This window comes from Diabrotica virgifera, chromosome 8 (assembly GCF_917563875.1).
Source record: "Diabrotica virgifera virgifera chromosome 8, PGI_DIABVI_V3a".
NCBI lineage: Eukaryota > Metazoa > Arthropoda > Insecta > Coleoptera > Chrysomelidae > Diabrotica > Diabrotica virgifera.
The window spans coordinates 108,236,561-108,264,453 of NC_065450.1; the positions used below are offsets into that span (position 1 = coordinate 108,236,561).

At 31.7% G+C, this 27,893-nt stretch overlaps 1 protein-coding gene and 1 long non-coding RNA gene across 2 annotated transcripts in view; one reads left to right on the forward strand and one right to left on the reverse strand.

The window, feature by feature from the left end:
* LOC114343004 (SCAN domain-containing protein 3-like) overlaps nucleotides 1-27,893 on the reverse strand; it is a 404,642-nt gene that overhangs the window by 254,386 nt on the left and 122,363 nt on the right. The gene's annotated exons all lie outside the window — the stretch shown is intronic.
* Nucleotides 20,534-20,873, forward strand: LOC126889630 (uncharacterized). Its single transcript, XR_007700110.1, has 2 exons — nucleotides 20,534-20,743; nucleotides 20,803-20,873. It is a non-coding gene; the product is annotated as an uncharacterized LOC126889630 (long non-coding RNA).

Below are 27,893 nucleotides of genomic sequence, written 5' to 3' on the forward strand. Positions count from 1 at the left end.
TAAGTGTGGTTTATGTAAACCATCAGACACTCTCTTGTCATATATTAAGTAACTGGAGACAATTTTTCCTTCCACATGAATGGTGATTCCATTTTGGTAACTAAAAATTATTTAGAAAACCTTATGTCCAAAAGTGTAACTGTAGACTGTTCTAACAAAGCGAACAAGTTATTTTTTAGGTCTCGGATGTACTTCCGAATTAAAGAATTAAACAAGTCTCTTAACAACCTGACATTGCGTAAAAGAAAAATTATGAAAACTGCTACATAGTTGCTGTATGTACGTCTATTTCACATGCACAAAATTTAAATAAAGTCCATGGCATGAAAACTGTAAAACTTATTTTTGTCTTTTCCAAGCCTCTTACTTAAATCTGATGAAATACATTATTTAAAAAGTAAAAAATTTTGTTTTTTTATCAATCCATTAAATTTATGGTTTTATTTTGGGGCTTTTCTTCCCCTTGGTAAGAATTATATTTACTAATGTGTAGGCCACTAATCAATTTTTGCCAACTAACGAAATATAATAATTTTAGTGGAAATATAATATAATCAAGAAACTGGGAACTTTAAAAATAACTGAAAATCAATTTAAATAAAAGTAAATAGTTTAATAATTTTCCTCTAAACTATAAAAATCACTTAGTTTCTTTTAGTCATAATTCATTCATTTGTACTATTCTCAAATTTCATTCGCGTTCGTATTACGAACGCATAGACGGGACTATGCTTTACTCTGTTGTTAACGTCATGCGCCAATCGGACGAGCTTACGCAACTAGAATATCAGGGTGTGCATATTTCCGGGTCCCGGTGAATTCGTATCTATTTTAATCCCCATCCTAATTACAGACCAACTGGCAACTCTGGTGCGCAGTTAATTTTTAAATAACGCATTAACTACCGGTGAATTGGTAACTTTCATTTTTTAAGTATTGTTGATAATCTAATATCGGTATTCCAGGTATTTAGCGCTACACTCCTAGAAAATGGAAAAAATGTCACAGGAAGTGAAACCGATGATGAAACGAAACGCAAAAGAGAAAACTTGGATGATTGTTTTAATAGAAGTAAAATTAAAAACGGTCACCAAGCAAAGCAGGCAACGAAAACAAGGAAGACATGGAAAATATTATGATTACAATAATGAAAGAGCTAATGAATAAAAACGATGAAATGCTTCAGGAAATAAAACCAATAAGGAAAGAATAACAACAAACCAATAAAGAGTTAATGGGTGTAAAAGCAGAGAAACAAAAACTAAAAAAAGAAGTAAAACAGCTACATGAATGAATGGAGCAACTGGAGAAATTTAGCAAAAAGAAAAGCTTGATCGTAACTGGGTTGAAAGTAGAAACAAATGATTATAAGAAATTAAAAGAAGAAATGGAAAATTTCAGAGCCCAAGAGTTGCAAATACAAATAAAACTAAGAAGTGCAAAAAAAATAGGAGAAGCAGTATGCGCAATAGAAACAGAAGCCCTCACGGATAAAATGGAAATCCTAAACAAGAAACGTAAACTAAAACATAAAGATCGTATCTATATAAACAACGATTGGACATCGAAAGAAAAAGAAATACAAAAGGAAATAACTAAAATAGCAAAGGACGAAAGAAGCAAAGGTAAGCAAACGAAAATCGGCTACAAGAAATTAATAGTGAATGGCAAAATCTAGATATGGGACGAAGAGAGAGAACAGCTGATAGAAAATTCAAAAAACTAATAAACGAAGAACAGCGGCTGAAATATGATATTGACATGGCAAAAAAAGACTCGGAAATGCAAACGGTTAACGAAAACAAAATAACGCACACAAAATAAAGAAAGAATCTCAATAAGAAGAAAAGAACAAAACCCATTAGAATGGGCTCTTGGAATATTAGAACCATGCTGGCAGCAGGTAAGATGCAATAAATAGCTCTTGAAATGAAAAAATACCAACTAGAAATCCTAGCCGTACAGGAAATACGATGGAAGAAAGAAGGAAAAATTGAGAAGAAAAACTTTAGCATGTATTATTCGGGAGAAAACAAACAGGGAACGAATGGTACGGCATTTATGGTGAACAAAAAAATGAGGAAAAAACTGATACAATTCAAAGCAGTTAATGAAAGGATATCTTCATAAGAAAATAAACAAGCCCACATCTCGATAGTCAATTGCTATGCACCCACCGAAGAAGCAAACCAAGAAGATAAAACAGAATTCTAAGACATCCTGGAAGAAACCTGTGAAAATATTCCGAGGAATGACATATTAATAATATTGGGTGATTTCAATGCAAAGATCGGAAAGGAGGACTATAATCGTAATGTAGCTGGCAAAGAAACCATTCATGAAACTACGAATGATAACGGAGGAGAAATCTGCAACCTAGCAGCAGCAACAAATACATATATAGTTAGTACTGGGCATAAACATAAAAAAGAAAACAAAATAACATGGATGATACCAGGAAGAATGGATGGAAACCAAATAAATCATACTATAATTTCGAAAAAGTGGACACAAATAGTACAAGACGTAAGGTCATATAGAGGGGCAAATGGAGGCACTGACCACATATTGTTGATAGCAAATCTTAAGATGAAAATAATCAAAGCAAATAATCATAAGGAAGGAAAAAGGAGGAAATGGAATATAGCCAATCTGAAAACGCAAGAAACAAAGCAACAATATACAGAACAACTGGAACAGAAATTGGGTCAGTACGAGCACATAGAAATAGAAGGAGAATGGAAAAACATAAAGAACAGCATAATAGAGACAGCAGAACAAATAATAGGATTCCAAAAAAAACAAAGAATCGAAAGAATGGTTTGATGAGGAATGTCACCAAAAAAGTCAACTGAAGCATCTCGCAAGAAACAAATGGCTACAAAGTGCCGAACAGGAACAACTGGACCAATATAGAAAAGAAAAACAAGAAGCATTGAAACTCTATAGAAGAAAGAAGAACACATGGATCTCTGAACAAATGCAAGAATTAGAAACGAATAATAAAGACAACAAGAAATTGTTCGAATAGATAAAACAACAACACAGTACCAAAAAATCTGTCACAAAAATAAACAAAAAAAATTGGGAAAAACATTTCACGGACCTATACAAAAACGACAATAAGGCATATTCAGAGGATGAGGATATAAGAGATAACAGAGATGAAGAGGAAGTCGCACCTACTTATTAGGAATTCATGGAGGTATTAAAACAACTAAAAGTAAACAAAACGCCAGGGCCAGATGAAATCAACAACGAACTGATCATCAACGGCGGAGAGGAGCTCACGAAGCGAATGCACAAGTTAATGGTTACAATTTGGAAGGACGAAAGCATGCCCATAGAATGGAAAAACGGACACATCGCACCAATCTTTAAGAAAGGAGATCCAACTAAGTGCTGCAACTACAGACCAATTATGCTACTAAATACAACGTATAAGATATTGACCACAATTATAAGAAACCGACTAAATCAATACACAGAAAAAATTATAGGACAATATCAACAGGGTTTTAGAACAATAGATCAAAGGAAGATCAACAATAGATGCAATACACGTACTGACACAAACAATTGAAAAAAGCTATGAACATGACATAGAATTACACATACTATCGACTTCCAACAGGCCTTCAACAGCATATACAGACAACAATTATTAAAAGAAATGAAAAAAATGGAGATACCGGCAAAATTAATAAGACTAACTAGAATGACAATAAAAGACTCAACAGCAAAAGTTAAAACAAATGAGGGCGATACAAATGACATCAAAATAGAACTTGAAGTAACACAAGGAGACAGTCTGTCAACGACAAACGACACTATTTAATATCGCTCTAGAAGGAGTAATTGGGGACACAGGGCTGAAAAAGGCAATTATTCAAAGCTCAACACAGATCATAGGATATGCAGATAAACTGGGACTGGTAGCACGAGATAAAAAAAGACTAGAAGAGGCACTTTTAACCCTGGTAAGAGAAGCAAAGACGAGAGGACTAATAATCAATCAGAATAAAACAAAATATCTTATACTCACACGAGACAATGTAAACAGAATAGCAGAAATAAAGATAGGTGAAAATACATTCCAGAGAGTAGATTGCTTCAAATACCTGGGGGTGATGGTGGACGGCAAAAACGGAAGGAGTATAGAGATAAACGACAGAATTAAAGCAGGTAATAGAGTATATTGGAAATATCACCATCTACTCAAGGACAAAAACCTGAGCAAAAAAAAAACAAAATCAAAAATATACACAACAGAAATCAGATCAGTGATAGCCTATGGAGCAGAAGTAATGTGCCTTACGAAAAAAGACGAATAAAAGTTAAAAATAATTGAGAGAAAAATTATAAGGATACATGGACCAGTAAAGACAGAAACAGGGGAATATTGAAAGCTGATGAACCATGAAATAATAAATATAAATAAAGGAGAAGATATAGTAAAATTCATTAAAGCACAAAGCCTCAGATGGTTTGGGCACACACAAAGAAGAGGGGTAGAAGAACTGTTTAGGAAGATAATGAACTGGAAACCAGTAAAAAATAGACCAAGAGGAAGACCAAAAATTAGATGGGAAGATCAACTGCTAGACGACATATCAAAGATGGAAATTGCAAACTGGAGAGAAAAGATTCAGGACCGGAGAGAGTGGAAGAAGATAGTAGAGAGGGCAAAAAAACATCACAACCTATGAACTAAGACCTAAAGGAAAAGCGGACTAATTTACCGCGTGAAATGGATTAAAAGAGCTCATATTTGAGCGAACTATACTCTAACAAGAGTGAACGGTCCATATAATAATTCCAGGTATGTACCTGTATAAATTACCCTCCTTGAAGTTGGTGTAAAAGGTATTCACCATTTATGTATTGTCTTTTGGAAGGATTACTAGAGAAAATCCAAATAAATTTTGAAAAAATGGCTGAAATCGCTGAAATTCTTGCAACAGATTCCGTAATGAGTGTACATGGGTGGTAAATGATTTTAAATTTCACTTAAAGAAAGTGCTAAAAAGTCTAAAACATTTATGGTACTGTTCTGCATCTGGTTTCCAGGCAACCTGTTATACCGACGGTTAGTTTTTTTAATATTTTGAGTAGTAACTATGTTGGTTATCAACAATTTGATGTCAAAAATGCACATTTTGCCATTTTTTGTCTACCAGTAAGACGAAAAACATTCAAAACAAAAATTAAGATAACCGCATTATAGAGCATGTAAAACAATTTAAACAAGGTTTTATAAATTTCGCTATACTTAATTGTTGCTTATAAAACTATAAATTAAGTCAGTTTAACGTTAATATAACTTATGTAAAAAATACAACTTACATCTCGATATTACGTGAAATAGCTCAAAGAAATGAGTAAAAATACACGGTTTTTATGACACTCAGTGTAACTACGTAACAATTGTTTTAGTTTCTATATGGACGGAATAACAAAATTTATGTAAATCTGACCAATTTTTTCTCAATTTAATTATTTATTGACAATTTAAATGAAAAATAGCCGATTTTAAGAATTTTCGTCTATAAGTTACATGCCCGATTTCACCAACGATACCTAAACAGTTGCCTTATTAAGTAATTCTTATCGATAGGAACTTCCTAAGTCAATACCTAAAAACAATAGCGTTTCATAACTAAAAGAACTGCTTATCTAGGAAATTCTTTCCTAGGTATTAATTCAGGTACGTTTGAACTATTTTTGATAAATAAAAACAAGAATAAGATGACATTTCCTTACTTTTTCGATTATTTGTCATTATTGTTTGTTTGCCAATTTGGTTTTATTCAGTTTTGTACTGTTATAATTATTTTATTTAGTACTTGGTTATTTGTGAATTAAGTTTGTATATAATAAATATAGTCTTGTATGTTATTTGTATATGTACAATGAAATGGAGGAAAATAAAAGAGTTGTAAATTTCACATAGGACGAAAAATTAAAGTTAGTTGAATTGTCATTAACGAAATAATTTTAAAAAAATAATATGTTGAAAATTGCTTTTTATTATTAATTTTTAATGACACACTTTTAGTGATATCATGAATGGGTTTTTGAAACACAACACTAGTTTGTTAGGTAGTATGTAGACTATATAATTTTGTCAATAGACCTGCATAGGGATTACGTACACTCGATACGCATCGTATCCGCCATGTTTTCCCGTAAGGCGCTATGGGAAAACATGGCGGATACGATGCGTATCGAGTGTACGTAATCCGGGCCCTGTAAAAAACTCCCAAATGATTTTCTATATTTTCCATCACATATTATATTATTAATAAAAAAGATAATACAAAATTACAACTAATATACCTAATATTACAGAATAACAGAAAAATTAAGGTAAGAAGCAAATTATTGACAAACGTCACAAGTACATTAGTCAAAATTGTAAAAATATAACCTGACTGTCAACGATAAGTAATACCTAAAGTTTAGGGAGATCAAAAACCGTATCCTAACGTAAGGTAATGCTTAAGCGGTTTAGGCAATTCTTATCGTATGGTGAAATCCGTTTTAGAGTTAGGAAGTACCTAAACCCACTTAGGTAATTCTTAAATATTTAGGTATCGTTGGTGAAATCGGGCAACAATGTTTTACCAAAAAACTGAAAAAAGAACCGATTAGTTTATTGAAATAGCCTTAAAATGAGTTGAAGTAAAATAGAATTGGAGCTTTGTTTATCAATAAACATTAACTATTCAAATTTATTTCTTACGTTTTAAGCTAACTACCTGAGGTACCCCTAAACCCTAAAAATGTCATCAAAACGACGATTTTGAAGCTCTTCCGACTGGATTAAAGAAGCTATTATCGATTCAAACAAAAGTTGTGTATTTTTAATTCTAAATTTCAACTATTTAATTAAAAATAAAGTGTTTCAGTTGAAATTTCAAAGTTGCTACACCCACCGCTTTCGCAGGCAGAATAAGAACCCTGCTATTGCATAAGTATATAGATTTTGAAAAACCATTCAAAAAGCATTCCAAAGTTTTTTCGATATGCCGTCTAGATCTCGAGATATTTGACAATCGCCTTTCTGGACAGAGCCCTTAAATAATGTAAACATTCTTATTCAAGCTAGACATAAGCCGAGTGAGAGAGCTGACCGTGAAATTCATTTGCGATGTTTCCAAATTTACCGGATCTCGGGTTGTCTGCAAAATATATATTTACCATATACATAACTGATCGCGCGCGCTGCCCTCTACAGCGGATTTAGTGGAACCACTGCAATATAAAATTCACCAAAAGGGGTGCAAAATGAGGTCCAGGCAAAAATCGATTTCCTTGTACCCTAACCATTGTTACATCGAGATGTCACTATATACACGTGAATACAAGGTGAGATCCAAAATCGGATCTCGCCTTGCAAAACGGATCTCATCTTGTATAGCTTATGATACAAACGGATCTCGCCTTGATATGAAGACATATATATATATATATATATATATATATATATATATATATATATATATATATATATATATATATATATATATATATATATATATATATATAAAACAGTGTTGAAATTATCGGGAAATGCGGTCTGTGGCTTAGATTGAAACTACATTTAATTCTGTTGAATTCGATATTTCGATGAGTATTTATTAATTTTTCATCTTCATCAGGAACAAACTACAAAATTAACTAACAGTTAGGTACAAACATAATATTACAATGATATAACTTACGAATTGTTGTAGGTATGTTATATAAAGCAATTTAACTTAAAGCTATGCATGTCGTTTCACGAGAACGTCGAGGGCGGCACTGAATCAGGTATCTTTTCTCACATGTGTTAAGGGCCAAAAGTTCCAATATCGAGTCATCTGTTTAATATTCTGCTATTTTTAGAATTTTAAAACATTGCAGTAAATTTCGCTTAATCTACTTGTGTCTGATTTGTAATTAATTGAACGTTTATTACTGTTTATGTGGTACATCTCGAGGAACAATCTTTTCTTATAATTGCTTTCTGAATCTAGGATCTTGATATCTGACAAATTAAATTGGTGTCCTGTTGTTATGGAATGGTGTGCTGCTGCACAAGTATTTTTGTGTGTTTTGCAATCACTTTTGTGCTGCGTTATTCTTTGTTTCAACCATTGCGATGTTTGTCCTATATACTGCCCATCACATTCGAGACAAGAAAGTTGATAGATGATATGACTCTGATTTAGAAGCGGTGTCTGGTCTTTAAGCTTCGAGAATAAGCTATAGTTGGATATGCTATTGTATTTCGCTATTTTGATTTTCGGAATTCCGTTCAGCAGCTTGATTATATTGTTGGTTAAGCCATTTATGAAGGGCAACTTTTTGTAAATCACGGGATCTGATGGTCTGTTGTCACGTTGCCCGTCGTATAAGTCTGAGTTATATATCAGTTGCTTAAGAATTTTACTTGGATAGCCGTTGTTCAAGAATATGTTATAGAGTATTTTTAAATTCTTTTTTGTGAACAGGTCATTGCTGATGTGTAAAATTCTGTTTTTCATTGCCACAACAGTGTTGTGTTTTTGGCTTTTAGAGTGCTGAGAGAAATAATTTATATATCTTCCAGAGTCAGTTGGTTTCTGATACCAATCCAAAATTATCTTGTTCTCTGTGGTTCTTATCACCTTAGTGTCTAAAAAGGGCACACTTTGTTCTTTCTCCTCCTCAACGGTAAATTGTAGGTGTTTGTTAAATCCATTGAAGAGGTCCAGTGTAGTTTGAATAGAGTCCTCGGGGATCGCACTTATCACATCATCCACATATTTGTATATGAACGGTAACTTGAACGGTAGTCGTGGAATTACTATATCAAATAGATGATCTAAAACTATGGTGGCTAGAATGGGGCTGATAGGAGAGCCCATGGGAGTGCCAAAAATCTGTGAGTAAAAAGTTCCCCCGAAAGAAAAGTAAACATTAGAAAAAATAAAATCGATTAGTTTGAAGAAGTTATTCTTACTTAGTGTGGTGTTGGGTTCAATTAAGTGCCAATTTTGCTCTAAAATTTCAATGATCAAGTTGAGAGGAATATTCGTGAAAAGCGATACCGCATCTAAGGATATAAGTACATAGGTTTGAGGAATTGTAACATTCTTAATTAGTTCTACAAACGTAAATGTATCTTTCACATTATAATTAGTTTGATATTCAAAAGTGGCAGTTAGAATGTTTGCCAAGTATTTCGAGATGTTGTATGTGGTGGAGTTGATTGAGCTGATGATAGGGCGAAGAGGAACATTGCTTTTGTGAATTTTTGGTAGACAGTATAACTTTGGAAACATCGAGTTGTAGATCATTAGTTGTTTTGCAGCATTAGCGTCTATCTCACCTATGGATTTCAGGTTCTTAATAATATTGTTGTATTTGGTTTGTATTTTCACCGTTGGATCAGTGTTTAATTTGGTGTACGTGGAAGAATCCTGTAGCATTATCTCAGTTTTATCCATATATTCTGATTTATCCATGGCAACCGTACACCCACCTTTGTCTGATTGCAAAATGTATAGATCTGGATTTGATTTCAAAAACTTGCGTGTTTTTTCAAACATCCTGTTGAAGTGGTTTGGTTTGTTTGTTGTAGTGTGGTTCACATAATTAGTTATGATATTGGTTGCTCTAGCTCGTACGACATCCTTTGATTCATCTGGAATATCATCCACTATATTTTCTAAGTCTGCAACAAACCTATCTAGTCTGACATCTTTACCAACATCGATAAATACATCGGATTTCGAATCCAGTTCTATATATATATATATATATATATATATATATATATATATATATATATATATATATATATATATATATATATATATATATATATATGTCAAAGGTAAAGTTCATTGGGTGTGCAGCTGGAAATGAAAGCCAAAGTGTACTCTTTTCAACGAGCTAGCAATATTTCGTTTAATTTCTTAAACATCATCAGGCCAGTTGCTACAAAGTTATTACAAACTGGTGAAATAGTGCAATTTACATAATAAGTTAAAACACTTACTTGGATGAGCTTGTTAGCCTCGATATAAAAAGTTCCATGAAGAACGCGAAGTGAAAAAACCAACATTGGATTTAGTGTACAGTGAAGGCATAATAACTCACACAACCAAGTGTATTATTTTCCGTGTGTGCCGGAGTAGTCAAAATTACTTAAATTAACATTTAGGACAAACAATTATACGAATACATAGACGAAACAATTAATAATTCAACATTTTGGTGTTGCCATGTTGAGAGGAAGGCGTGAAAGCAAGTACCTGAAGGTCACAGCGGTCTGTTAGCTGTCATTATACGGAAGTGTCAGCCAGAGCTAGGCAATTTTTAGTTTAAGTACAAGTTGTATTAAATTGATAGATTTTTGTTAAGATCAATGTAAGATCATTATGTTGTTGTTTATTAAATAAAGAATTTATAAGACAGATTACTAGCGATTGTCGATTTCTTAGAGATTGTCTTTTTTATTTTTTTTTAAATGTTTGTATTCAATGATTAAAGAAATGCAAACAATTGTAATAATAATTAACTTCTTTCTATAATTTGGTGGTATAAATGAAATCACAAAAAATTGCAGAATGGTAAACCACTTTGTAAAGAGGCACATATGCATACCCACACACACATTGGGTAAAGTTCATTGGGTAAAGTTCATTTACCTTTGACATTGATATTAATTAGACAGCTGTGATCATCCTTCAGTCATTAGACAGATATGGGTTTCTATGACACCATTCGAGAACAATATGGTGAATTTGCAGTTTCATGTTTGAAGAATTGGACCAAAACCAGGAAAAACTTAGCAAAGGAGATTAACAGAAAACAGTTCCTGCTAAATTGCCGTAGACTAGGACTAAAGCCGAAACATTTAAAGGAAGCTACAAAACCTATAGAGAAACTTGTTTATAGACAAGAACCTCAAGCACAGGATATAACTATAAAAGTTACTAACAAGCTAAGTACAAAATTGTTAACTCACGAGATCAATTTTACTAATAAATAAAATTTTTAAACTTAACAACCAATTACATGAATTAAAAAGTCTTATTATTGAAGAGTGCACTTTGTCAATTTTTAATGAATTCTCTAGTAGACACATAAGAGTTTATAATAAAATATTTCATGAAACTAAAGCAATTCAATTAAAAAAACTAGACTTTCTCAGGAAAGAATTTCACAAAAACTTTTTAAAAACTAAACCAAATTGGATAAATAATCTTAGTAATGTAGATATTCCTAAAGATGTAGAACAGTTGTTAGCACTAGGCCCTAAGTTTAGTATAGAACCTAGAGTAGGATGTGACCTTTCTATCAGAAGTATTTTAACAGACGTAGAACTAGTAGCTTCATCAATATGTAATTTATCAGAAAAGAACATAGCTCGAGCTAGAGTTACTAATGCTTTGACTAACTACATTGCACATAATAAAACATCTTTTAACTATTTTCATCATTTACTTAAGAAAACTAAACCTTTTTTAAATAATCACTCAGAACTTATAGTCACAAGATCTGACAAAGGTAACGTCACAGTAGTTATGTATAAAACTGATTATCTAGAACTTTCTAAACAACTTATTAGTAATAGTGACTCCTACCACACAATAACGTCTGATCCTACTCAATCTATACAAAGGCAAAGTAATAAATTGGTCAAGATGTTGTTTGATACCAAACAAATTGATGACACTGCAAAGAAAAAATTAAACTCATATAATAGCATTTCACCAAAGTATTACTCACTACCAAAAATACATAAACCAACATTAGCTTTTAGACCTATAGTATCATCAATAGGAGCTCCTACTGAAAATATTGCTGGTTTTATTACAGAAATTCTCACTTCTGCCTATGACTGTAACAATGATTATTATGTAAAAGATTCCTTTGAAATAAACACTAAATTCAATAGAATGCAACTACCTCAAGGTTACGTGTTAGTTAGTTTGGATGTGATCTCTTTATTTAGTAACGTTTATCTTGAAGCATGTTTAAGATCAATAAACAAACATTGGCCAGAAATCAGTAGACATTGTACAATAGATAAAGATATGTTTTTGAACTTAATCACTTTCTTATTTAATAACACCTATTTTTATTTTGACAACACATATTATAAACAAACTTTTGGAACACCAATGGGTGCAAAGATTAGCCCTATTCTTGCAGCATATGTTATGGATGACTTGCTAGACATTATTATTCCTGTACTACCTTTCAATCCTTTTTTTATAAAAAAATATGTAGACGATATGATCTTAGCTATACCTCATAATATGTTGGATGACCTGCTTTTTATTTTTAACAGCTATGATCCATACATACAATTCACCATCGAAGTAGAAGATCAAAATCAATCTCTTCCTTTCCTAGATACTAGATTAGTTCGTTCTATTGACAACATCATTACAGTAGATTGGTATAGAAAATCAATGAGTTCTGGCAGATACATTAATTATATGTCATATCATAAACATTCTACTAAAATCAACTTGGTGAAACAAATGAAAGATAGGGTTATAAAAATTTCTGATAAATCATTCCATCACAAAAATCTTAAAATACTATATGATCCCTTTATAGATAATTCTTATCCACCACTTCTCCTTAAAGGTCTGTTGTACAATACTCCATTAGAGTTCACTCCGATTAACTCAATATCTGTTGGCACGTCTACAAATACTAACACACAAAACACTGTTCACAATCACACTCCTACACATTATTATGTGTTACCTTATATACAAGAACTGACACCAAAACTGACAAGAATCTTTAAATCATATGAGAATATTAAAATAATTAATAAAACCTCTCTAACGGTAAATTCTATTTTTTCCAAACTTAAAGATCCAACCCCACAAGATCAAATTTCAGATGTGGTTTATAGCATTCCATGTAGTGATTGTAATGGCAAATACATAGGCCAGACATCTAGACGACTAAAGGATAGAATAATAACACATAAAAGTGACTGTAGACTTTATCGAGATAGATGCACACTAGCCAACCACGTACACACCCTCAATCACAAAATGAACTTTGCAGATGCCAAAATCCTTGAAAAAGAAACATCTTACAAGAGAAGACTTTTTTTAGAAATGACCCACATTGCAACAACTGACAACGTGATTAACACAAAATCAGATATAGAACATCTAAGTGAAATTTATTCCTTTTTGTTAAAGCTAGGAACAAATAATAACCAAGTTAGTTTATTAGACGATTCTCAATAATACCATCTTGTTTATTACAAACTTCTTTTTCGTTTCATATATCACATGTTTTAGTTGCCCCTAAAGATGTCAGTTGGTTTTGGTCAATCTTTATTAATAATTTTTATCTCTCATTACCTTTTGAATATGGTTCCTAAATAATATTTAGTAAAATAATTTTTTTTAATTTAATTTAGTGCTCCTTTGTCATATAGCCATTCTCTCTATTCTGTCACCATAAACTACTAATATAATTTAGTTCAATGAATTTGTTTTTTAGATTCAGTAGTTGCCATTGCAATTGACACCTTGAAATAGGGAGGTATTAGCTGTGTATGTATATGCATTTGTATGTGTACGCATGTAATCCATGTGTGTATATGTATGTGTGTGTGTGTGTGGGTATGCATATGTGCCTCTTTACAAAGTGGTTTACCATGCTGCAATTTTTTGTGATTTCATTTATACCACCTAATTATAGAAAGAAGTTAATTATTATTACAATTGTTTGCATTTCTTTAATCATTGAATACAAACATTAAAAAAAATAAAAAAGACAATCGCTAGTAATCTGTCTTATAAATTCTTTATTTAATAAACAACAACATAATGATCTTACATTGATCTTAACAAAAATCTATCAATTTAATACAACTTGTACTTAAACTAAAAATTGCCTAGCTCTGGCTGACACTTCCGTATAATGACAGCTAACAGACCGCTGTGACCTTGAGGTACTTGCTTTCACGCCCTCCTCTCAACATGGCAACACCAAAATGTTGAATTATTAATTGTTTCGTCTATGTATTCGTATAATTGTTTGTCCTAAATGTTAATTTAAGTAATTTTGACTACTCCGGCACACACGGAAAATAATACACTTGGTTGTGTGAGTTATTATGCCTTCACTGTACACTAAATCCAATGTTGGTTTTTTCACTTCGAGTTCTTCATGGAACTTTTTATATCGAGGCTAACAACCTCATCAAAGTAAGTGTTTTAACTTATTATGTAAATTGCACTATTTCACCAGTTTGTAATAACTTTGTAGCAACTGGCCTGATGATGTTTAAGAAATTAAACGAAATATTGCTAGCTCGTTGAAAAGAGTACACTTTGGCTTTCATTTCCAGCTGCACACCCAATGAACTTTACCTTTGACATTGATATTAATTAGACAGCTGTGATCATCCTTCATATATATATATATATATATATATATATATATATATATATATATATATATATATATATATATATATATATATATATGTCTTCATATCAAGGCGAGGTCCGTTTGTATCATAAGCTATACAAGATGAGATCCGTTTTGCAAGGCGAGATCCGATTTTGGATCTCACCTTGTATTCACGTGTATATAGTGACATCTCGATGTAACAATGGTTGGCGTACAAGGAAATCGATTTTTGTTTGGACCTCATTTTGCACCCCTTTTGGTGAATTTTATATTGCAGTGGTTCCACTAAATCCGCTGTAGAGGGCAGCGCGCGCGATCCGTTGTGTATATGCTAAATATATATTTTGCAGACAATCCGAGTTCCGGTAAATTTGGAAACATCGCAAATGAATTTCACGGTCAGCTCTCTCACTCGGCTTATGTCTAGCTTGAATAAGAATATTTACATTATTTAAGGGCTCTGTCCAGAAAGGCGATTGCCAAATATCTCGAGAACTAGATAGACGTCATATCGAAAAAACTTTGGAATGCTTTTTTAATGGTTTTTCAAAATCTATATACTTATGCAATAGCAGGGTTCTTATTCTCTCTGCGAAAGCGGTGGGTGTAGCAACTTTGAATTTTCAACTGAAACACTTTATTTTTAATTAAATAGTTGAAATTTAGAATTAAAAATACACAACTTTTGTTTGAATCGATAATAGCTTCTTTAATCCAGTCGTAAGAGCTTCAAAATCGTCGTTTTGATGACATTTTTAGGGTTTAGGGGTAAATACCTCAGGTAGTTAGCTTAAAACGTAAGAAATAAATTTGAACAGTAACGGATTAAGCCAACACAGAGCCTATCGTAAATGTATACTTTTCATTAATGTTTATTGATAAACAAAGCTCCAATTCTATTTTACTTCAACTCATTTTAAGGCTATTTCAATAAACTAATCGGTTCTTTTTTCAGTTTTTTGGTAAAACATTGTAACTTATAGACGAAAATTCTTAAAATCGGCTCTTTTCCATTTAAATTGTCAATATATAATTAAATTGAGAAAAAAATGGTCAGATTTACATAAATTTTGTTATTCCGTCCATATAGAAACTAAAACAATTGTTACGTAGTTACACTGAGTGTCATAAAAACCGTGTATTTTTACTCATTCCTTCGAGCTATTTCACGTAATATCGAGATATAAGTTGTATTTTTACATAAGTTATATTAACGTTAAACTGACTTAATTTATAGTTTTATAAGCAACAATTAAGTATAGCGAAATTTATAAAACCTTGTTTAAATTGTTTTACATGCTCTATAATGCGGTTATCTTAAATTTTGTTTTGAATATTTTTCTTCTTACTGGTAGACAAAAAATGGCAAAATGTGCATTTTTGAGATCAAATTGTTGATAACCAACATAGTTACTACTCAAAATATTAAAAAAACTAACCGTCGGTATAACAGGTTGCCTGGCAACCAGATGCAGAACAGTACCATAAATGTTTTCCACTTTTTAGCAGTTTCTTTAAGTGAAATTTAAAATCATTTACCACCAATAACTTACACCCATGTTCACTCATTACGAAATCTGTTCAAGTGAAGAATTTCAGCGATTTCAGCCATTTTTCAAAATTTATTTGGATTTTCTCTAGTAATCCTTTCAAAAGACAATACATAAATAATGAGTACCTTTTACACCACCTTCAAGGAGGGTAATTTATACAGGTACATACCTGGAATTATTATATGGACCGTTCACTCTTGTTAGAGTATAGTTCGCTCAAATATGAGCTCTTTTAATCCATTTCACGCGGTAAATTAGTCCGCTTTTCTTTTAGGTCGTAGTTCATAGGTTGTGATGTTTTTTTTTGCCTTCTCGACTAACTTGTTCCACTCTCTCAGGTCCTGAATCTTTTCTCTCCAATTTGCAATTTCCATCTTTGATATATCGTCTAGCAGTTGATCTTCCCATCTTATTTTTGGTCTTCCTCTTGGTCTATTTTTTACTGGTTTCCAGTTCATTATCTTCCTGATCAGTTCTTCTACCCCTCTTCTTTGTGTGTGCCCAAACCATCTGAGCCTTTGTGCTTTAATTAATTAATTTTACTATATCTTCTCCTTTATTTATATTTATTATTTCATGGTTTATCAGCTTTCTATATTCCCCTGTTTCTGTCTTTACTGGGCCATGTATTCTTCTCATAATTTTTCTCTCAATTATTCTTAACTTTTCTTCGTCTTTTTTCGTAAGGCACATTACTTCTGCTCCATAGGCTATCACTGATCTGATTGCTGCTGTGTATATTTTTGATTTTGATTTTTTGCTCAGGTTTTTGTCCTTGAGTAGTCGGTGATATTTCCAATATACTCTATTACCTGCTTTAATTCTTTCGTTTATCTCTATACTCCTTCCATTTTTGCCGTCCACTATCACCCCCAGGTATTTGAAGCAATCTACTATCTGGAATGTATTTTCACCTATCTTTATTTCTGTTATTCTGTTTACATTGTCTCGTGTGCTTATAAGATATTTTGTTTTATTCTGATTGATTATTAGTCCTCTGGTCTTTGCTTCTGCTACCAGGGTTAAAAGTGCCTCTTCTAGTCTTTTTTTTTATCTCGTGCTACCAGTCCCAGGTCATTTGCATATCCTATGATCTCTGTTGAGCTTTGAACAATTGTCTTTTTCAGCCCTGTGTCCCTAATTGCTCCTTCTAGAGCGATATTAAATAGTGTCGTTAACAGACTGTCTCCTTGTCTTATTTCAAGTTCTATTTTGGTGTCATCTGTATCGCCCTCATTTGTTTTAACTTTTGCTGTTGAGTCTTATTGTCATTCTAGTTAGTCTTATTAATTTTGCCGGTATCTCCATTTTTTTAATTTTTTTTAAATTGTTGTCTGTATATGCTGTCGAAGGCCTGTTAGAAGTCGATGAATAGTATGTGTAATTCTATGTCGTGTTCATAGCTTTTTTCAATTGTTTGTGTCAGTACGTGTATTGTATCTATTGTTGATCTTCCTTTTCTAAAACCCTGTTGGTATGGTCCTAAAAATTTTTCTGTGTATTGATTTAGTCGGTTTCTTATAATTGTGGTCAATATCTTATACGTTGTATTTAGTAGCATAATTGGTCTGTAGTTGCAGCACTTAGTTGGATCTCCTTTCTTAAAGATTGGTGAGTTCTTAAAGATTGGATCTCCTTTCCGATCTTTGCATTGAAATCACCCAATATTATTAATATGTCATTCCTCGAAATATTTTCACAGGTTTCTTCCAGGATGTCGTAGAATTCTGCTTTATCTTCTTGGTTTGCTTCTTCGGTGGGTGCATAGCAATTGACTATCGAGATGTTGGCTTATTTATTTTCTATTCTTATGTAGGATATCCTTCCATTAACTGCTTTGAATTGTATCACTTTTTCCCTCATTTTTTGTTCACCATAAATGCCGTACCATTCGTTCCCTCTTTGTTTTCTCCCGAATAATACATGCTAAAGTTTTTCTTCTCAATTTTTCTTTCTTTCTTCCATCGTATTTCCTGTAGGGCTAGGATTTCTAGTTGGTATTTTTTCATTTCAAGAGCTATTTCTTGCATCTTACCAACTGCCAGCATGGTTCTAATATTCCAAGATCCCATTCTAATGGGTTTTGTTCTTTTCTTCTTATTGAGATTCTTTCTTTATTTTGTGTGCGTTATTGTGTTTTCGTTAACCGTTTGCATTGCCGAGTCTTTTTTTGCCATGTCAATTTCAGCCGATGTTCTTCGTTTATTAGTTTTTTGAATTTTCTATCAGCTGTTCTCTCTCTTCGTCCCATATCCAGATTTTGCCGTTCACTATTAATTTCTTGTAGCCGATTTTCGTTTGCTTACCTTTGCTTCTTTCGTCCTTTGCTATTTTAGTTATTTCCTTTTGTATTTCTTTTTCTTTCGATGTCCAATCGTTGTTTATATAGATACGATCTTTATGCTGTTGTAGTTTATGTTTCTTGTTTAGGATTTCCATTTTACCCGTGAGGGTTTCTGTTTCTATTGTGCATACTGTTTCTCCTATTTTTGTTGCACTTCTTAGTTTTATTTGTGTTTGCAACTCTTGGGCTATGAAATTTTCCATTTCTTCTTTTAATTTCTTATAATCATTTGTTTCTACTTTCAACCCAGTTACGATCAAGCTTTCCTTTTTGCTAAATTTCTCTAGTTGCTCCATTCTTTCATGTAGCTGTTTTACGTCTTTTGTTAGTTTTTGATTCTCTGATTTTACATCCATTAACTCTTTATTGGTTTGTTGTTGTTCTTTCCTTATTTGTTTTATTTCCTAAAGCATTTCATTGTTTTTATTCATTAGCTCTTTCATCATTGTAATCATAACATTTTCCATATCTTCCTTGTTTTCGTTGCCTGCTTTGCTTGGTGACCGTTTTGTAATTTTACTTCTATTAAAACAGTCATCCAAGTTTTCTCTTTTGCATAAGGGAAAATGAAAATGTAGTATGTCAAAGTGTGTAAATAATTTTATTTCCTTAGCTGAGCGCTTTCGACATAAACGTCATCATCGGAGCTAATGCTAAAATAAAAAAAGAGATCTTGTAAGAACAAGAAGTACAAAACTCTTTTTTTACTTACGTCAAATACTAAAAAAGTACCGCTACATAGAGGTGTAAGAAAGTGCATCTTAGGAATGTACATTTGATTTTTAAATTTTGAATGCTAACTTAGTCCTCCGTACAACAGCAAACAGCAAAAAACAGAAAGAAACGGCCACATACACGTTGCACAAAAACATATAAACTTTTTTCATGGTCCGGGTGTCGATATCACCCGTCCATCCTTGGCCTAGTAACAACAGCTGACTGACAAGGTCGGATATTCAAATCTGCTTTTATCTGTTCTGCGTTGACGTTGACAGCTGACGTTGAAACATGAATATTTTAAACATATTGAAAGGAAAATTGAAAATTTTTTACAATGAAATTGATAAGGAAATGTACCTTAGATGTTTGTACTAATCAACTATTAAATTAATTGATGACATGCTTGATTTTGAGACTAATTGGCCCAACTTACATACACTGTGTTAAGTTAAAAAATTAAATTAAAAAACAAAAATTATTAAACAGAAAGTAATGAGAAAGATCAATTTTGATTGTGAATTCTCAAATTCAATATTCAGAAGATGTTAGCTTGTTGAAGTTAAAGATTGAGATAATATTATATTGTTGTTATTTATCATCTTTTTGTCATTTATGTAAGTCATTGCAATGACCTTGACTTGGTGTATGGATATTTTATTAAGTTGAAAACCTAATGTTTATGTAGAAATATTAAATGATTTTATTAAATGCTATGATGTTAAAATGGGTATATTCAGTGTCTATTGTTGTAAGACGTTGATGACAAAATAGAAGGATATAGTGTTCGGTGGAATTCAATTTTTAACAAAATAGTTTCGAACACTTTTGTTGTTAGGTGTTTTATTTCTACCAAAAAAAAGTGTTCGAAACTATTTTGTTAAAAATTGAATTCCACCGAACACTATATCCTTCTATTTTGTCATCAACGTCTTACAACAATAGACACTGAATATACCCATTTTAACATCATAGCATTTAATAAAATCATTTAATATTTCTACATAAAAATTAGGTTTTCAACTTAATAAAATATCCATACACCAAGTCAAGGTCATTGCAATGACTTACATAAATGACAAAAAGATGATAAATAACAACAATATAATATTATCTCAATCTTTAACTTCAACAAGCTAACATCTTCTGAATATTGAATTTGAGAATTCACAATCAAAATTGATCTTTCTCATTACTTTCTGTTTAATAATTTTTGTTTTTTAATTTAATTTTTTAACTTAACACAGTGTATGTAAGTTGGGCCAATTAGTCTCAAAATCAAGCATGTCATCAATTAATTTAATAGTTGATTAGTACAAACATCTAAGGTACATTTCCTTATCAATTTCATTGTAAAAAATTTTCAATTTTCCTTTCAATATGTTTAAAATATTCATGTTTCAACGTCAGCTGTCAACGTCAACGCAGAACAGGTAAAAGCAGATTTGAATATCCGACCTTGTCAGTCAGCTGTTGTTACTAGGCCAAGGATGGACGGGTGATATCGACACCCGGACCATGAAAAAAGTTTAAATGTTTTTGTGCAACGTGTATGTGGCCGTTTCTTTCTGTTTTTTGCTGTTTGCTGTTGTACGGAGGACTAAGTTAGCATTCAAAATTTAAAAATCAAATGTACATTCCTAAGATGCACTTTCTTACACCTCTATGTAGCGGTACTTTTTTAGTATTTGACGTAAGTAAAAAAAGAGTTTTGTACTTCTTGTTCTTACAAGATCTCTTTTTTTATTTTAGCATTAGCTCCGATGATGACGTTTATGTCGAAAGCGCTCAGCTAAGTAAATAAAATTATTTACACACTTTGACATACTACATTTTCATTTTCCCTTATTCATTCAAGTGTGTACAAACTTATCAGTCTTTCAACTATTTCTCTTTTGCGTTTCGTTTCGTCATTTCGTAGTGCAGCGCGAAATACCTGGAATACCGATATTAGATTATCAGCAATACTTAAAAAATGAAAGTTACCAATTCACCTGTAGTTAATGGGTTATCTAAAAATTAACTGCGCACCAGAGTTACCAGTTGGCCTGTAATTAGGATGGGGGATTAAAATAGATACAAATTCACCGGGATCCGGAAATATGCACACCCTGATATTCTAGTTACGTAAGCTCTTCCGATTGGCGCATGACGTCAGCAACAGAGTAAAGCATAATCCCGTCTATGTGTTCGTAATACGAACGCGAATGAAATTTGAGAATAGTAAAAATGAATGAATTATGACTAACAGAAACTAAGTGATTTTTATAATTAAGAGGAAAATTATATAACTATTTACTTTTATTTAAATTGATTTTCAGTTATTTGTAAAGTTCCCAGTTTCGTGATTATATTGGTATCCGGAAAATAAAAATATTCATATAATCGATATCTAATAAAATTATTATATTTCGTTAGTTGGCAAAAATTGATTAGTGGCCTACACATTAGTAAATATAATTTTTACCAAGGGGAAGAAAAGCCCCAAAATAAAACCACAAATTTAATGGATTGATAAAAAAACAAAATTTTTTACTTTTTAAATAATGTATTTCATCAGATTTAAGTAAGAGGCTTGGAAAAGACAAAAATAAGTTTTACAGTTTTCATGCCATGCACTTTATTCAAATTTTGTGCATGTGAAATAGACGTGCATACAGCAACTATGTAGCAGTTTTTATAATTTTTTCTTTTACGCAATGTCAGGTTGTTAAGACACTTGTTTAATTCTTTAATTCGGAAGTACATCCGAGACCTAAAAAATAACTTGTTCGCTTTGTTAGAACAGTCTACAGTTACACTTTTGGACATAAGGTTTTCTAAATAATTTTTAGTTACCAAAATGGAATCACCCTTCATGTAGAAGGAAAAATTGTCTCCAGTTACTTAATATATGACAAGACAGTGTCTGATGGTTTACATAAACCACACTTACTCAAATGATCAACCCACGTGTACGTTGAAACATCTTCGGATTGAATAATGTAGTCCTTAAATTTATGGCAGAATAACCAGCCAAATTCTCCAAACCATCATACTCGAGGTCACTAATGTTTTTTCATTCTGACTCTCATTGAAAACTTGAAAATCCACAACTGTTTCGTTGTTAGAATCCAGCCTTTGGATCAATTGTCCAGAAATTGGTAAATCTGGGATGTCATCTGTTTAAACGTTCGAAAATTCGTTCCGTTGTCTTTCCTACGCGTATATAACTTTTATAAAATATAATCAAGCTTTTTGTAAACAATTTAAAAAATTTTAATGGGTTTTTCCCTGAAAAGAGCTTCATTTTTTGGTACTATGTATCAAGTTAAAATATTTGATTTGGAATTTGAAGGATAAGATCGTCTTTTTTATGAGCTACAAATTTACTTTTACTGGTTCTATAGACTAAGAATAAACTTTTTTTTCGTTTTTTTTATATGCTAAATTTTTTCCAAGAATATTTTTTCGATAAAATACTTACTTTTTGAGTATTTGCGAAAAACCACCAAAAAACGTGTTTTTTTTTTGTTGAAAAGTAAACATTTTTAGTCGCAAGTTACTCTAGTACCTACTACTGAATTAACCTTGTACCTAAGTTAAAAAAACTCTATAGAACAAAAGTTGCTTAAAGTTAGTCAGATCTGTTTCCGGACTTATTTTAAACGTATATTTTTTCACCTCTAAGTAAAAGCAATCAACGGCACAAATTCAACTTTGAAGTGGGGGATAGGTAGAACCTAAATCCAAATTTTCATGCAGTTAGGAGTTGACCCTGAAAATTATGTGTGTTTCTTTTTATCTTTTAAATCATTTTACTTAAAATCATTTTTTAACTATCAAATAATAATTACACATTGAGTTATTTTATTTTTTAAATTTTAATAATAATTATAAAAATTTTTACTTTTTTGTAATGTATTTTTAAAACAAGCAATCATTTAAATAATTATTTTGTAACAATTTGTATTATTTAAGAATATAATAATTACATTTTGGTTTTGTAGTAAGTGTTTTTTTAAGAATATTAATGTATAGTTTTAAAATATTGTATTGCAAATAATTATCATTATTAAATGGTTATTATTTGTGAAGTATTCTTTCTCTTTTTTCACACCCTTATGTATGTAACAAATCTAAGGGACTTTCTGAAAGGTAAAATAGTTATAGTTAAAGAGGGTAGCAGATACGGTTTATACACAATAAATTCAAAATATTTAAAGAAAACCACGGTAGACGTTAAAGACACAAAAGAAGAGATACTTAAAAGTTACATAAAGAATTCGAGACAAAGCTGTTGCTGCCGTCATTGACTCCGCCCACTATATATCTGTATATCGTGAGAAATATACAATACAACACGAGCTCCAATCGCTCGACTAATACTCTTTAGAGCTGGCATCAGTGTGTGATCTCGCGTTGATCGGTAAATATCTAAAATTTCGTATATAAGTCCTCCCCTTTACTTTTCAGCTACGGATCTCGTTTCGCTGTAAATTTATCAGAAAAATTTAAGTACAAAAATCTTTTCCCCTCTAAGTGTGCCATGACTAATATGTTAATTATAAAGATAGTTATGAACAATATACTCCAATAATTAATTTCCTAATGGTGGATCTCGGGTTGTCCTCGATTTAGTCGGATCTCGCCTTGATCAGACTATATATATCTCCGACTCCGTATATATATATATATATATATATATATATATATATACGTCTTCATATCAAGGCGAGATCCGACTAAATCGAGGACAACCCGAGATCCACCAATAGGAAATTAATTATTGGAGTATATTGTTCATAAGTATCTTTATAATTAACATATTAATCATGGCACACTTAGAGGGGAAAAGATTTTTGTACTTAAATTTTTCTGATAAATTTACAGCGAAACGAGATCCGTCGCTGAAAAGTAAAGGGGAGGACTTATATACGAAATTTTAGATATTTACCGTTCAACGCGAGATCACACACTGATGCCAGCTCTAAAGAGTATTAGTCGAGCGGTTGGAGCTCGTGTTGTATTGTATATTTCCCACGATATAAAGATATATAATGGGCGTAACTTTTAAGTATCGCTTCTTTTGTGTCTTTAAAGTCTACGATTGACCTTTCAGAAAGTCCCTTAGTTTTATTACATACATAAGGGTGTGAAAAAAGAAAAAGAATACTTGACAAATAATAACCATTTAATAATGATAATTATTTGCAATACAATATTTTAAAACTATACATTAATATTCTTAAAAAACACTTACTACGAAACCAAAATGTAATTATTATATTCTTAAATAATACAAATTGTTACAAAATAATTATTTAAATGATTGCTTGTTTTAAAAATACATTACAAGAAAGTAAAATTTTTTATAAATATTATTAAAGTTTAAAAAATAAAATAACTCAATATGTAATTATTATTTGATAGTTAAAAATGATTTTAAGTAAAATGATTTAAAAGATAAAAAGAAACACACATAATTTTCAGGGTCAACTCCTAATTGCATGAAAATTTGGATTTAGATTCTACCCATCCCCCACTTCAAAGTTGAATTTGTGCCGTTGATTGCTTTTACTTGGAGGGTGAAAAAATATACGTTTAAAATAAGTCCGGAAACAGATCTGACTAAGTTTAAGCAACTTTTGTTCTATAGAGTTTTTTTAACTTAGGTACTAGGTTAATTTAGTAGTAGGTACTAGAGTCACTTGCGACTAAAAATATTTACTTTTCAACAAAAAAAAAAACCACGTTTTTCGGCGGTTTTTTGCAAATACTCACAAAGTAAGTATTATATCGAAAAAATATTCTATGGAAAAAATGTAGCATATAAAAAAAACGAAAAAATGGTATATTCTTAGTCTATAGAACCAGTAAAAGTAAATTTGTAGCTCATAAAAAGACGATCTTATCCTTCAAATTCCAAATCAAATATTTTAACGTGATACATAGTACCATAAAATGAAGCTCTTTGGGAAAACCCATTAAAATTTTTTTAAAGTGTTAACAAAAAGCTTTATTTTATTTTATAAAAGTTATATACGGGTAGGAGAGACAACGGAACGAATTTTCGAACGTTTAAACAGACGACATCCCAGATTTACCAATTTCTGGACAATTGATCCAAAGGCTGGATTCTAACAACGAAACAGTTGTGGATTTTCAAGTTTTCAATGAGAGTTAAAATGAAAAAACATTAGTGACCTCGAGTATGATGGTTTGGAGAATTTGTCTGGTTATATCTGCCATAAATTGAAGGACTCCAGTATTCAATCCGAAGATGTTTCAACGTACACGTGGGTTGATCATTTGAGTAAGTGTGGTTTATGTAAACCATCAGACACTCTCTTGTCATATATTAAGTAACTGGAGACAATTTTTCCTTCCACATGAATGGTGATTCCATTTTGGTAACTAAAAATTATTTAGAAAACCTTATGTCCAAAAGTGCAACTGTAGACTGTTCTAACAAAGCGAACAAGTTATTTTTTAGGTCTCGGATGTACTTCCGAATTAAAGAATTAAACAAGTCTCTTAACAACCTGACATTGCGTAAAAGAAAAATTATGAAAACTGCTACATAGTTGCTGTATGTACGTCTATTTCACATGCACAAAATTTAAATAAAGTGCATGGCATGAAAACTGTAAAACTTATTTTTGTCTTTTCCAAGCCTCTTACTTAAATCGGATGAAATACATTGTTTAAAAAGTAAAAAATTTTGTTTTTTTATCAATCCATTAAATTTATGGTTTTATTTTGAGGCTTTTCTTCCCCTTGGTAAAAATTATATTTACTAATGTGTAGGCCACTAATCAATTTTTGCCAACTAACGAAATATAATAATTTTAGTAGATATCGATTATATGAATATTTTTATTTTCCGGATACCAATATAATCAAGAAACTGGGAACTTTACAAATAACTGAAAATCAATTTAAATAAAAGTAAATAGTTTAATAATTTTCCTCTAAACTATAAAAATCACTTAGTTTCTTTTAGTCATAATTCATTCATTTGTACTATTCTCAAATTTCATTCGCGTTCGTATTACGAACGCATAGACGGGACTATGCTTTACTCTGTTGTTAACGTCATGCGCCAATCGGACGAGCTTACGTAACTAGAATATCAGGGTGTGCATATTTCCGGGTCCCGGTGAATTCGTATCTATTTTAATCCCCATCCTAATTACAGACCAACTGGCAACTCTGGTGCGCAGGTAATTTTTAAATAACGCATTAACTACCGGTGAATTGGTAACTTTCATTTTTTAAGTATTGTTGATAATCTAATATCGGTATTCCAGGTATTTAGCGCTGCACTCCTAGAAAATAGAAAAAATGTCACAAAAAATTAAACCGATGATGAAACGAAACGCAAAAGAGAAAACTTGGATGATTGTTTTAATAGAAGTAAAATTAAAAAACGGTCACCAAGCAAAGCAGGCAACGAAAACAAGGAAGACATGGAAAATGTTATGATTACAATAATGAAAGAGCTAATGAATAAAAACGATGAAATGCTTCAGGAAATAAAACAAATAAGGAAAGAATAACAACAAACCAATAAAGAGTTAATGGGTGTAAAAGCAGAGAAACAAAAACTAAAAAAAGAAGTAAAACGGCTACATGAATGAATGGAGCAACTGGAGAAATTTAGCAAAAAGAAAAGCTTGATCGTAACTGGGTTGAAAGTAGAAACAAATGATTATAAGAAATTAAAAGAAGAAATGGAAAATTTCAGAGCCCAAGAGTTGCAAATACAAATAAAACTAAGAAGTGCAAAAAAATAGGAGAAACAGTATGCGCAATAGAAACAGAAGCCCTCACGGATAAAATGGAAATCCTAAACAAGAAACGTAAACTAAAACAGCATAAAGATCGTATCTATATAAACAACGATTGGACATCGAAAGAAAAAGAAATACAAAAGGAAATAACTAAAATAGCAAAGGACGAAAGAAGCAAAGGTAAGCAAACGAAAATCGGCTACAAGAAATTAATAGTGAATGGCAAAATCTAGATATGGGACGAAGAGAGAGAACAGCTGATAGAAAATTCAAAAAACTAATAAACGAAGAACAGCGGCTGAAATATGATAATGACATGGCAAAAAAAGACTCGGAAATGCAAACGGTTAACGAAAACAAAATAACGCACACAAAATAAAGAAATAATCTTAATAAGAAGAAAAGAACAAAACCCATTAGAATGGGCTCTTGGAATATTAGAACCATGCTGGCAGCAGGTAAGATGCAAGAAATAGCTCTTGAAATGAAAAAATACCAACTAGAAATCCTAGCCGTATAGGAAATACGATGGAAGAAAGAAGGAAAAATTGAGAAGAAAAACTTTAGCATGTATTATTTGGGAGAAAACAAACAGGGAACGAATGGTACGGCATTTATGGTGAACAAAAAAATGAGGGAAAAACTGATACAATTCAAAGCAGTTAATGAAAGGATATCTTACATAAGAAAATAAACAAGCCCACATCTCGATAGTCAATTGCTATGCACCCACCGAAGAAGCAAACCAAGAAGATAAAACAGAATTCTAAGACATTCTGGAAGAAACCTGTGAAAATATTCCGAGGAATGACATATTAATAATATTGGGTGATTTCAATGCAAAGATCGGAAAGGAGGACTATAATCGTAATGTAGCTGGCAAAGAAACCATTCATGAAACTACGAATGATAATGGAGGAGAAATCTGCAACCTAGCAGCAGCAACAAATACATATATAGTTAGTACTGGGCATAAACATAAAAAAGAAAACAAAATACCATGGATGATACCAGGAAGAATGGATGGAAACCAAATAAATCATACTCTAATTTCGAAAAAGTGTACAC